Here is a 12,814-nt window from a genome sequence, read left to right as displayed (position 1 = left end):
GCTTAAGTCCCATTGAAGCCAATGGGATTTAAGCATGTGATTAATTGCTGTCCTGAATTAATCACATGCATGAGACCCAAATAATGCTTCTCTTTGGACCATGGTCGAGGACAATAGGATTTTCCCCCTCCTGGACAAGACACTTTGTTAATGAAGAAGATACAAAGTGATTTCAAAGTAACTCTATTAGTAAAATGGCTGTTTAGTTAGTGTGTACAGTAAACAGCATCCTTAGAGCCAAGCTTAAACTCAAATATGTTACTGTTAGCCGGGGAAAAAATCAAATTTGTATTTTCTTAACTGCTGAAGTATCCTGTGTGCAAGTTTTACCTCTCCTCTTCTTCTCCACTCCCCCCCAGCATCATAGTTTTTTACATGTTTTTCCTTAGAAGAAAGATTATTGCTAAAGAGATTTTGTTTTGTTAAGGTTTTGTCAGGATGAAATGAGCAAAGGGAGGATAAATATCTGACAAACTCAGTGACCCTGTTTCATTTTGATAATGAAGTAGGTTAAAATCCCTGAAACGGTACTGTGTTTTCGAACAGAGTATCTGCTAGGGTGTTGACTAATTTTGGTATTGAAAATGAACATAAACTTATAAATCAGCAGAGGAAATTAGATACTTGAAATAATAGCACCTTTTAAAAAATGCTGCCTTCCTGCCTTAAAAGTTTCAATTTTATTTATAGCGAAAAAAGATCTTTATATGACACAATAACATTTGATTTATTGCAAGAATATTTTAATAGGGGGCTTTCCCCACCTCCAGCATTTATACTTTCCTTTTTGTTTTCAAGTTCAGAGAAGTGGTGGGCTTGGGCTTAGTTCTAGCTAAGTGAAGCTTTAAAACATGTTTTTGTCTTTCAGTCAATCTCCTGAGAACCACTTTCTGAGTGATTCCAGCTTCCGAACATGTTTCCCATGGTAGGGGTTTTGATCCCTTGCCAGATTTGCCCTGAGCCATGAGTGAATATGTGTGATACCCACAAGTAAAACTGGTGAGTCAACTAACCCAAGTCTGTAGTAGTTTTTTTTTTCCCCTTGTTACTTGGTATGCTTTTGTTTTTTAGTATTGTTTTGTGCTTAAAAATATGTCAATAGTTTTCTGCTGTATAATATATAAGAATCTGATTAAATAATAGAAAAAAATCCCAAAGCTTACATGAAAATGCAAGCTGTTGTAGATTTTTGGTGATGGGGTTGGTATAAACAGGTAATGTGAAAAACTGAAACCGTGTTGATAGGCATGGTCTAAGCATGGCTTTGCAGGCACTGAACGTCACAATTAAATATGGATATATAGAGGCCTTTTTTCCATGGCATAATTACTGCTTTGCTTCCAAAGGAGCCAAAACCAGAAAACAATTAGCTATCACTGTTTTGCCTCGCTTATATCCCAGTGACAAAATGGTGTCACTGGTACACAAGAGAGCTGTCTTATCACATACTCCTGCCTTGTTAGCTTGGCATCCCGTAGCACAAAGTTTTCCGTTGTTCAAGGTGAAATCCTAGATACCAAGCTTGGCTTCTCCATCGACATGCACGATCCAGCCTGGACAAGTGGTGGGTGGGTGGGGGTGAGGGGGGGTGTGTGCCTGTTTCTCTATTAATGTAATGTTGCCATTTGCCCCTGTTACTGTCCATATGCAGTCCCCCTTGTGACCCCTTACGTGTAGCTGTCTAGTAATCTGGTTAGGCCCCTTTTGGGACTGGACTATCAGTTCAGCTCTCATGAACTGGCTCGGAGCTACTCTGAATTCCTCCCCGCAGCTCCACCAGCCTGGAGAAACAGGGTTCCAAAGTCACTGACAAACTGAGATCACTCACATGGCATGTCCCGCCTTTTGCTTATGAACTGGGCGGGATGGGGACAAAAATAAGTCAGGAAAACAGGAATCATTTTATTTGCAAGAAAATTAAAGGATACGAATAAGGAGGCTTTTAAAAGCAGGAAATATGAATAATTAAATTGCATTGGAGATGGGGATATAAATTGTTTCTTGAAAATAAACTTGGGTTTCTGGCACATGTTTAATATCCCTCTGTATATTAGGAAACCCATTTCCATTCAAAGATTATGAAAACACAGAAATTCACACATCAGTGAATTGTGAATTTTTTTAAAAGGTTCTGTGCTTTTTTCTTTTTTTCCAGAGGTAGCATAATTACCATGTCATTTAGCAAAGATTATAATAACTGCTCAATTTTTACCGACTGGTGTAGTAAACAGTTGAATAAACCCATATGGCAATTGAAAGTGTGTGTGTGTGTGAGAGAGAGTGAGAGAGAGATTTCTACCAGTTCCTTCATATATGAATTACCAACCTTGCTAATGTGACCAAGATCCTAAAATGGGGAGCAATTCCAGATTTCTCCAGTGATGTCTAGCTGGGCAAGAAACTCCTCCGTGCTCCATAGCAAACTGGTCTATTGACTTCAGTGATGATGCTAGTTAATTAATTTAGTTTCCAATAAAGCATGCATAGAAAACTTGTATAGGTATGTGGAAGATATTTTTTTCCTTAGTAATATCATTATATCAATGTGGTGTTAACGCCTTTCCCAGAATTCTATCTAAGGATGGAAAGTTGCCTGGCAGTGTACTGTGGTGGGGCTGGTGTAAGGGTGACTTGCTTTTTCCATCTTCCTGTTCAGCAGTCGCTAGAGGACAGCTATGAGGAACAGTCCTTTCCCCGTTGCAATAAAATCCACCTTTACATATATCTATCGCTGCTTTCCCCATGTTGAGCCTTCATGATGATGTCAAGAATTCATTCACAGCCCGTAGATTTTAGAACTTTCCAGCTTATTGAGTAACAAAATGTGATTCCTGCTAATTGTGTTGACTGAATACTTAAAGCCTTTGGAAGAGAAGAGTTCTTTTTTTAAAGCATAGCATCTACTTGTGTACTATTTTATGGCAGGCAAAGGTCATCTGGGGCAAGCAGCCAGAACAGTGAATTGCCTCATTGCAAGGCATAAGAAAATGAGACTGAAAGAGATGGGAAAGATTTAAACAAATTGCTCATCGTTACGAATTTTTAAAGTCAAGAAATTGGTGCTGTATAAGTTTTTTAAATTGGAGATAACCATGCTTGCCCAATAAATTGACTTAGGAACAGAAGAAATCAAAATAATGGTTTGGTGCTTAAAGTCTGGATTTTCAGCAAGGTTTTGCACAGCTTCACCAATGGAGTTCGGTGTTCTGAACCCCAAGCTCATTGGAGAGTTATAAAACTGCTACTTTTCTTTTCAGCTACTTAGCATCCTTTAGAGCAGTGCTACTCAAAGTGGTGGTCCACGGACTGGTGCCAGTCCGTGAGCCATTGGCTGCCGGTCTGCGCGCACATTGGGGGAAAAAAATTGCTGGTCCCCCACATAAGAGAGCTTGAGAAGGAATGCCTTAGAGAGTTAATGTATTTTATGAGCATTCAGAGCAGACCTCCCCACCCCACATGTAGGAAGGGGTGCCATCATCTACATTATAGCTACCGTTATTCCAAACAAGGAAGTCTAGATGGGATATCACTTTCATAACTGGTTCTTAGTTATTTGTAGGGGTTCATATAGTTTACAGTGCTCCTTTGTTGGCAGGGAAGCAAGGGATCATAGCTCTGTTTCTAGTCATACTCACACTAGTGTATATATCAGGAGTAAATTTACTGAAGTCAGTGGAGTTATACTAGCATATATCCATGGAACAGAGTTGGGATGCAGCCCTGAGACCAGAAGTTCAACTTGGTTCTCCTGCATCGGAGTATGGGGGACAACCAGTCAGCTGTTGGGCTAGGTCTTAACAGCACATTCTTCTAGGACAAAAGTGCTATCTGTCTCCCTTACTACTGCAAAACACCAGTGGATCAAGAAACACTTCGTTCTGCTCAAACTTTCTATCCATGAAACTTTTCTACTGGGGGGAAAAGTAATTTTAACAATTTAATATACTACATAATATGTTTTATAAGCTAGTGTGGATGATCCTAAGTATTTTGGTCTTTTTCATAACACAATGAACCTAATATTGGTAAAAATACAGATCTTAGATGCCACCATAAGGAGAAGCTGGATTTAATAAACAGTTATGAATGTTGGCAGCTGCCTATCAGATTGTATAACATCGACTGTAGCACACAGAGAAAGTGTCAACTTACATTTTATCTCCGAAGTATTTTCAAAGCATTTATTTTGCTTTCTTTTGAGTCCTTAACCTAATTTAAGTTATATAATTGCCTGAATATTTTTCCACAGAGCTAATTGGCTAGTTGCCAGCATGGAAACCATTGTTTGACTTGATGATGATCAGAAATTAACATGACATTTGCGTGGTGGTAATGGAATATTTGTAATGTAATTCATGACTGTAAGAAAGAGACCATCGTCCCCCACGTATGATCTGCAGGAGGGGCTCAGAGGATGATGAAGTGCTCCCAGCAGGCACCTCACAGCAGTGGCCAGCCAATCTCTATGTCAAATTTAGTTTTAAATTCTTCAGACAAAGCTGTAATGCTTACCAATTAATTACTACAAATGTCAATTAAAAAATCTACCAAATAATATGGTAAGATTAAATTTCAATTAAAAAATTACATTTAACAAGATATAACATTATTTTAATGAATTCTGCTGAAGGTGACAGTTTATCTAGATATATTTATACTGTGTAGGTGGATCTAAATTCATTGGATAATGTTAACTGTGTTACTTCATATACAAATTAGTTGTGAAAATTATTTCTACTGTGGCTATGTCCTGGAGGAGATGGGGCATCAAGGGGCATTTCTCATCCTGAGAAGAAAGGAGAATTTTGAGCCTTTTAAGTATAGAAATCTTTTCACGCTTAAAATGAAAGATCTATCATAACCCTTCTTATTAGCTGAATTCATGTTATATCTCAGTGCTTTATATTTATAAAACTGAATATAGATTTTTGATAGTGGATTAGAACGAGACCTAACTTTGTTGTGACTGTATTTATTTTCTTACAACAGTTTCCCAGTTAAATCTGCTTTGATGTAGATGTTTTCCATTCTTCCTATGAGCCTGCTAATGGAATTATTTCATGCACATATCTGCCTGTGAAGGTAGTAGATTGTAAATGGTGAGCAGAGTTTTAGTTGTATGGCCCCTAGCAAAGACCCCAGTTCAGCAAGCTACTTAAGCATGTGCTTACATTTTAAACACCTGAATAATTCCATAAATCAGTGGGATTACAAATGTTTAAAGGTAGGCGTATGCCAAAGTACTTTGCTGAATCGTGGCCAAAATGGAACTGGCAAAGTAAAACTCATGTACCATTATAAACTTTTGTATTTACTCATAGTATATATGACAAACTTTTAATAAAACAATAACGTATTAGAACAAGAATGTTGTTTGAGTTTTCTGTGTTAATTTCATAACTGAAATTGAAAAGGAGTACTTTGTGGCACCTTAGAGACTAACCAATTTATTTGAGCATGAGCTTTCGTGAACTACAGCTCACTTCATCGGATGCATCTGATTGGTGGAAAGTAATCCCCACCCAGGCATAGAAGTCATGGCAGTATGGAGGCACACAATTGAGAGTTAATATTTATTCTCTGACCTCCTAATGCTAAATATCAGGGAGTAGCTTAGGACAGTAGAGAAAGTATATTTAACATTTCTAACCCTAGTCTGATTTATTTCCATCAGTTTTTATTATTTCCTTTTGGCACTGTCATATCTGAAATGGCATATAGGGAACAGGACATAATAAAGACAAGTATTTTGAATTGTTTCAAACCAGAGCTGGAAAAATCCACCCTCCAGTAGCAAATTAAATGCTTTCTCTTGCTAGTGTGGGGGCCTGAGGCACCAATTTCAGCAGCATTTAAGTATCTTTTTTAAAAAAATGAAATTCTAGCCCCTTCCCCCCCCCCCCCATGGCTGTGAAGAAAAGTTACCAAATATAAAGTAACGCTTTGTTCCTGGGTCTGCAAATAAGCAGCTCCAGTAGCTCGACTGCTGCTCAAGCTTTGCCAAGAGGTGGCTGAATGAAACTGACAAGACTTTGTTTTATTCTTGCTGTTGAGAAGTGCCTCTGCGCAGCAGTGACAGCTGTAAATCGATTCCGCTTCACCCTATTGCCCGATAAAACTATAAACAGCAAAAGTGGTGGACACTGGTGTTTCTCATGGAGGTGGGAGGGCCCAAGGAAATGGGGACTGTGGAAGGAAGTAATGTAGCAGAAACATCTTCTCCACACCCTCTCCCAGCAGTCAGGGGGCTGGGAGAAAGTTAGACTCCTATTCTTTCAACAGCAGCCAGGAAGTTGCAAATGGGAGAGAAAACGGAAAGCTGTTTCTCTCTTCCAGCAGCTAGAAGGGGAGTGGAGGTTCACAGTTACTGGATGCCTGTTGGCCAGAGGCTGACACAGCAGCTGGGCTCTGAAGCCGGCTCTTCTTAAGGATCTGTCTTCCCTGAGGCTTTTTGCCTCTGGACCTAGCCTGCTCTTCTTCGTCCTGAGAATGTGCTTGTGCCTTCAGGTTGACTTTCTTCTGGCACTTGTTAAACAGCACCTGTATGTGGGTGCCCTGAGGAATGTGATAATCTTGACAATTTCCAGACTTTCAGAAGCTGTAAGTTATATTATCTCCAGGAATTCTACCTCCAATTTCCCTCTTTGTATCAGTCAACTAAGCCTTTGAGACAGAACATTCTTTGTTTTCAGTTGGGAGCACTTCTGTCTAGTGAGCCCTTTGGTTGCCTGGTGTTAGGAAGGTCAAGAAGCAGAGGCCTTTAGTAGCCTTACTAAATACCTTTGGATGATGGAGGGATGAGCCCTTCCGATGTGACCTTTGTTACAAATTCCCTTTTGACCTGTGACATTTTTTTAGTATAAGCCATGGCAGCTGCAGTGAATCCCAGGAAAACTAAACTGGGAGAGGGCATCAAAATAGACTTCCGCCATGACCACCAGCCTTTATTTATCAGGAAAATCCAAGTTTGCAACCAGTAAGCTGAGTCTTACAAATATGCAAGTCTTATTTTAGGGAAAAATCAGTATCAACTACAAAACTTTCCATTCGAAAAAGACAAAAATTCTCCTTTGTAGCCTGTATTAATTCAGGTGCCCTTAAGAGATGGATAACTGCTCCCACCAGGACATTCACATGACAGAGAACCACCATGTCAGGTCAGAGGAGACTGAGGTCACTGACAGAATTTATCCCTGTCTTCACACCCTACACACTATTGTAGTAATCTTTGTCCAAAGTATGTTATGTCAGGTATTATTGAAAACTCATAATTTGCTAGTCAGTGTTGTCCTGATAAAAGTATGTGTGGCAACATTGTGTGTGGAGTTAAGATTCCCCTGTATGATGTCATTAACACATGTTCTAAACCCCACAGCCTTGCCCAAACAGAAGTTGGCAAACAGGTCTGATCTAAACAAAGGCCTTGTCTACACTACGAAATTAGGTTGAATTTTTAGAAGTCGGTTTTGTAGAAAGCGTTTTTATACAGTCGATTGTGTGTGTGTCCCCACACAAATGCTCTAGGTGCATGTCGTCGGTGGAGTGTGTCCACGGTACCGAGGCAACCATCGACTTACGGAGCATTGCACTGTGGGTAGCTATCCTACAGTTCCCGCAGTCTCTGCCGCCCATTTGAATTCTGGGTAGAAATCCCAGTGCCTGATGGGGCTAAAACATTGTCACGGGTGGTTCTGGGTACATATCGTCAGGCCCCCGTTCCCTCCCTCCCTCCGTGAAAGCAAGGGCAGACAATCGTTTTGCGCCTTTTTTCTTGAGCTATCTGTGCAGAAGCCATACCACGGCAAGCATGGAACCCGCTCAGCTAACCGTCACTGTATGTCTCCTGGGTGCTGGAAGACACGGTACTGCATTGCTACGCGGTTTATTGCCTTTTGGCAGCAGACAGTGCAGTATGACTGGTAGCCGTCGTTGACGTAGTCCTGGGTGCTCTTTTAACGGACCTCGATGAGGTCGGGGGCGCCTTGGCAAACATCGGAGTGACTCAGCCAGGTCATTTCCCTTTTAAGTTTCGTCTCATGGCAATTCAGTCCTACCAGCTGTGCACTCTTTTAATCTGCAGCCAGCAGAAGACGATGGCCAGCAGTCATACTGCACTGTCTTCTGCCGAGCACCCAGGTGATGAAGATGGCTAGTGGTCGTACTGCACAGTCTGCTGCTAGCAAGATGTATAAAGATAGATGAAGTGGATCAGAACAAGAAATAGACCAGATTTGTTTTGTATTCTTTTTCTCCTCCCTCCTGCCGTGAAATCAATGGCCTGCTAAATCCAGTTTTGAGTTCTGTCCTTGAGGGGGCCATTCTGTTTCTCACAAAGCCACCCCCTTTGTTGATTTTAATTCCCTGTAAGCCAACCCTGTAAGCCATGTTGTCAGTCGCCCCTCCCTCCGCGAGACCAACGGCAAACAATCGTTTTGCGCCCTTTTCCCTGGATTGCCCGAGCAGGAGCAGACACCATAGCACAGCAAGCATGGAGCCTATTCAGCTCACCACAGCAGTTATGACCATTGTAAACACCTTGTGCATTATCGTGCAGTGTATGCAGAACCAGCACCTGAAAAACCAGGCGAGGAGGCGACGGCACCGCGGTGATGAGGACATGAACACACTTTTCTCTAAAACTGCGTTCCCCCGCAATTTGGAGATCATGATGTTAATGGGGCAGCTCATGCCGTGGAATGCCGATTCTGGGCCCGGGAAACAAGCACAGAGTGGTGGGATTGCATAGTGTTGCAGGTCTGGGATGATTCCCAGTGGCTCCGAAACTTTCGCATGCGTAAGGGCACTTTCATGGAACTTTGTGACTTACTTTCCCCTGCCCTGAAGCACAAGAATACCAAGATGAGAGCAGCCCTCACAGTTCACAAGCGAGTGGCAATAGTCCTGTGGAAGCTTGCAACTCCAGACAGCTACCGGTCAGTCGGGAATCAATTTGCAGTGGGCAAATCTACAGTGGGGGTTGCTGTGATGCAAGTAGCCAACGCAGTCACTGAGGTGCTGCTATCAAAGGTAGTGACTCTGGGAAACGTGCAGGTCATACGAGATGGCTTTGCTGCAATGGGATTCCCTAACTGTGGTGGGGCTATAGACAGAACGCATATCCCTATCTTGGGACCGGACCACCAGGGCAGCCAGTACGTAAACCACAAGGGGTACTTTTCCATGGTGCTGCAAGCAGTAGTGGATCACAAGGGACGTTTCACCAACATCAACGTGGGATGGCCGGGAAAGGTTCATGACGCTCGCGTCTTCAGGAACTCTGGTCTGTTTAAACGGCTGCAGGAAGGGATTTACTTCCCAGTCCAGAAAATAACTGTTGGGGATGTTGAAATGCTAATAGTTATCCTTGGGGATCCAGCCTACCCCTTAATGACCTGGCTCATGAAGCCGTACACAGGCAGCCTGGACAGTAGTCAGGAGCTGTTCAACTATAGGCTGAGCAAGTGCAGAATGGTGGTAGTGTGCGCATTTGGACGTTTAAAGGGTCGCTGGGGCAGTTTACTGACTTGCTTAGACCTCAGTGAAACCAATATTCCCACTGTTATTACTGCTTGATGTGTGCTCCACAATCTCTGTGAGATTAAGGGGGAGACATTTATGGTGGGGTGGAGGTTGATGCAAATCGCCTGGCTGCTGAATACACTCAGCCAGGCACCAGGGCGGTTAGAAGAGCACAGCAGGAAGCGGTGCGCATCAGAGAAGCTTTGAAAACTAGTTTCATGACTGGCCAGGGTACTGTGTGACACTTCTGTTTGTTTCTCCTTGATGAAAACCTGCCCCTTTGGTTGACTCTAATTTCCTGTAAGCTTCCCGCCTTTGATCACAGCTTGCTTGCAAAGGAAATAAAGTCACTATCGTTTAAAAAACATGTATTCTTTATTAATTGATTATAAAAATAGGGAGATAACTCACAAGGTAGCCCGGGTGGGGTGTGGGAGGAGGGTCAGAGGGAAGGAAAAGGCCACTTTAAAACTCATTGAACGCCAGCCTTCTGTTGCTTGGGCTGTCCACTGGGGTGGAGCGGTTGGGTGCCCGGAGCCTCCCCCCGCGTTCTTGGGCGTCTGAGTGAGGAGGCTATGGAACTTGGGGAGGCGGGAGGGCGGTTAAGTAGGGGCTGCAGCAGCCGTCTGTGATCCTGCTGCTGTTCCTGAACCTCCACCAGAGCATGTCCTTTGGATCCCGCAGTATCCACAGCGTTTCCTCATGCCTCCTCTGATCTTCCCGCTGCCACCTCTCCTCATGTTCATCAGCCACTGTCCTGTACTCTGCTATTGTGTCCCTCCATACAGCTCTGTCGGTGCCAGATGACTGCATGAGCTCAGAGAACATGTCATCGCGCGTGTTTTTTTTTTCACCGCCTTATCTGAAGTAGCCTCTGGGATGGAGGAGGGGGGCTTGAAACATTTGTAGCTGCTGGAGGAAAAAAGGGAGTGAAGTATTTTAAAAAGATACGTTTTACAGAACAATGGCTATACTCTTTCACAGTGAACAACACTATTCACATTACATAGCACAAGTAATTTTTGGTACAAGGTCGCTTTTTGCATCTTATATTGAATGCCTGCGGCTTTGGTGTTAGAGATCACACGCGCAGGGCCGGGCAACAGAATTCAGCTTGCAGGCGGCCATGGTAAGCAATAGTCTTTCAGCTTCTGCAACCTTCATAACAGCAGCCCCCTCCTTTCCCATACCAAGCAAAGCCTGTTGAGTTGGCCATTTACTGCTGCAGTTTTCCTGTTAACATGCAGCAGCAGAAACCAAACTAAACCCCTCCCCCTATCCAATTCTCTGGGATGATCGCTTTTCCCCTCCCCCCACTGCCTGGCTGGTATCAGGGAAGATCCCTGCTAGCCAAACGCGAACAGCTCAGCGCCAATGGCCCCCCCTCCCACCGCATGGCTAACTGAGGATAACACAGAGAGATAAAGCATGGATGTTGCTTGAATGCCAGCAAATACCGGGACCATACGGTGCCAGGCTTTGTCATGCAATGATACCAGATTGCTTGCTACTAGTATGGCGTGGTAAAGTGTCCTACCTTGGAGGACAGAATAAGGCTGCTCTCCCCAGAAACCTTCTGCAAAGGCTTTTAGAGTACCTTTGGGAGAGCTTCATGGAGATGTCCCTGGAAGATTTCCGCTCCATCCCCAGACACGTTAACGGACTTTTCCAGTAGCAGTACTGGCCACGAATGCATCCCAAGTCCTCAGGGCTACTTAATCATTAAAAAATGGTTGCTTTTATAACATGTATTATATTTAAAAAGGTACACTCACCAGAGGTCCCTTCTCCGGCTTCGTTGGGTTGGGAGGGTATTTCAGTCAGGGTGATAAAAAGATCCTGGCTGTCGGGGAAAACGGTGTGCTGTGTGCTCTCCCCAAGCTCGTTGTCCTCCTCATCTTCCCCATTTGCAAAATCCTCAGCCCTGGTGGAGAGTATCCTATCCTCGGAGTCCACGAACAGGGGTGGGGTAGTGGTGGCGCCCCCCCCCCCCCAGAACTGCATGCAGCTCAGCGTAGAAGCGGCATGTCTGGGGCTCTGTCCCGGAGCGTCCGTTGGATTCTTTGGTTTTCTGGTACGCTTGTCTGAGCTCCTTAAGTTTCACGTGGCACTGTGTTGCGTCCCTGATGTAGCCCCTGTCCCTCATGGCCTCTGAGATTTTTTTTTTTAAAATGTTTTGGCATTTCGTCTTTTGGAACGTAGTTTTGATAGCACGGATTCCTCTCCCCACACAGCGATCAGACCCAGTACCTCCCGTTCGGTCCATGCTGGAGCTCTTTTTCGATTCTGGGACTGCATGGTCACCTGTGCTGATGAGCTCGCTTGGCCAAACAGGAAATGAGACTCAAAAGTTTCCAGGGCTTTTCCTATACACCTGGCCAGTGCATCGGAGTTCAGAGCGCTGTCCAGAGCGGTCACAACGGTGCACTGTGGGATAGCTCCCGGAGGCCAATACCTTCGAATTGCGTTCACACGAACCCTAATTCGAAACGGTGATGTCGATTTCAGCGCTAATCCACTCGTTGGGGAGGAGTACAGAAATCAGTTTTAAGAGCCCTCTATGTTGGGAAAAATGGCTTCGTTGTGTGGACGGGTGCAAGGTTAATTCGGATTTAATGCTGCTAAATCCGACATAAACTCGTAGTGTAGACCGGGCCAAAGGAATGTATGCTCTACTTGACTTGCATTTAAGCAGTAAACAGAATCATCAAGCAGCAAGGGAAGACAAAGGAAGTTCAAACAGGTAGAAAAAAACAGTAGGGAACATCCTTCCACATAGACTTTGTCTCCTGGAAAAGTTTCTCAAGAGAGGGACTGTAACTATAAAAAGGAGAGGCAAACGTCCTAAGGGACCCCTCTTACTCTCCCTGCCCATTGCATTCAGAGCACCTGAAGAGACAAAGGAAGCAGCTGTTGGACTCTGGGGGAGGGGTCCTGGCCTGAAGAGTTTGGTCAGTAAGACTGTGTAAGCATGTGGGAAGAGAGCTTTGCTTTGAATCTAATATTGTTTATTGAGTTAGGCACTAAAAGGCATTTTACATTTTACTTTTCTTGTAACCATTTCTGACTTTCATGTCTCATTGCTTGTACTCACTTAAAATCTCTCCTTGTAGTTACTAAACTTGGTCTGTTGTTTTATCTAATCCAGTGTGTTCAAGTTGAAGTGTGTGGGTAACTCCATTTACGGTAACAAGTTGTGTGGATATTATTCCCTTAAAGAAATAATGGACTTAATATATTCATACTTTCCAGGAGAGGGCTGGGCAGTACAGGACATACGTTTCTGGGGGGGAAA

At 43.6% G+C, this 12,814-nt stretch overlaps 1 protein-coding gene across 9 annotated transcripts in view; it reads left to right on the top strand.

The window, feature by feature from the left end:
* The window catches only part of FOXP1 (forkhead box P1), a 495,960-nt gene that overhangs the window by 56,757 nt on the left and 426,389 nt on the right, over positions 1-12,814 (top strand). For all 9 annotated transcript variants that reach the window (XM_077820968.1, XM_077820967.1, XM_077820966.1 and 6 more), the window contains one exon: positions 869-999. The gene's annotated coding sequence lies outside the window, so the exon portion shown is untranslated. The remainder of the gene's footprint in view (positions 1-868; positions 1,000-12,814) is intronic.

The sequence above is a fragment of the Eretmochelys imbricata genome, chromosome 7, assembly GCF_965152235.1.
Source record: "Eretmochelys imbricata isolate rEreImb1 chromosome 7, rEreImb1.hap1, whole genome shotgun sequence".
NCBI classification, from domain to species: Eukaryota; Metazoa; Chordata; order Testudines; family Cheloniidae; genus Eretmochelys; species Eretmochelys imbricata.
The sequence above is the reverse complement of the archived record's forward strand: the minus strand, read 5'-3'. Positions and strand labels throughout refer to the sequence as shown.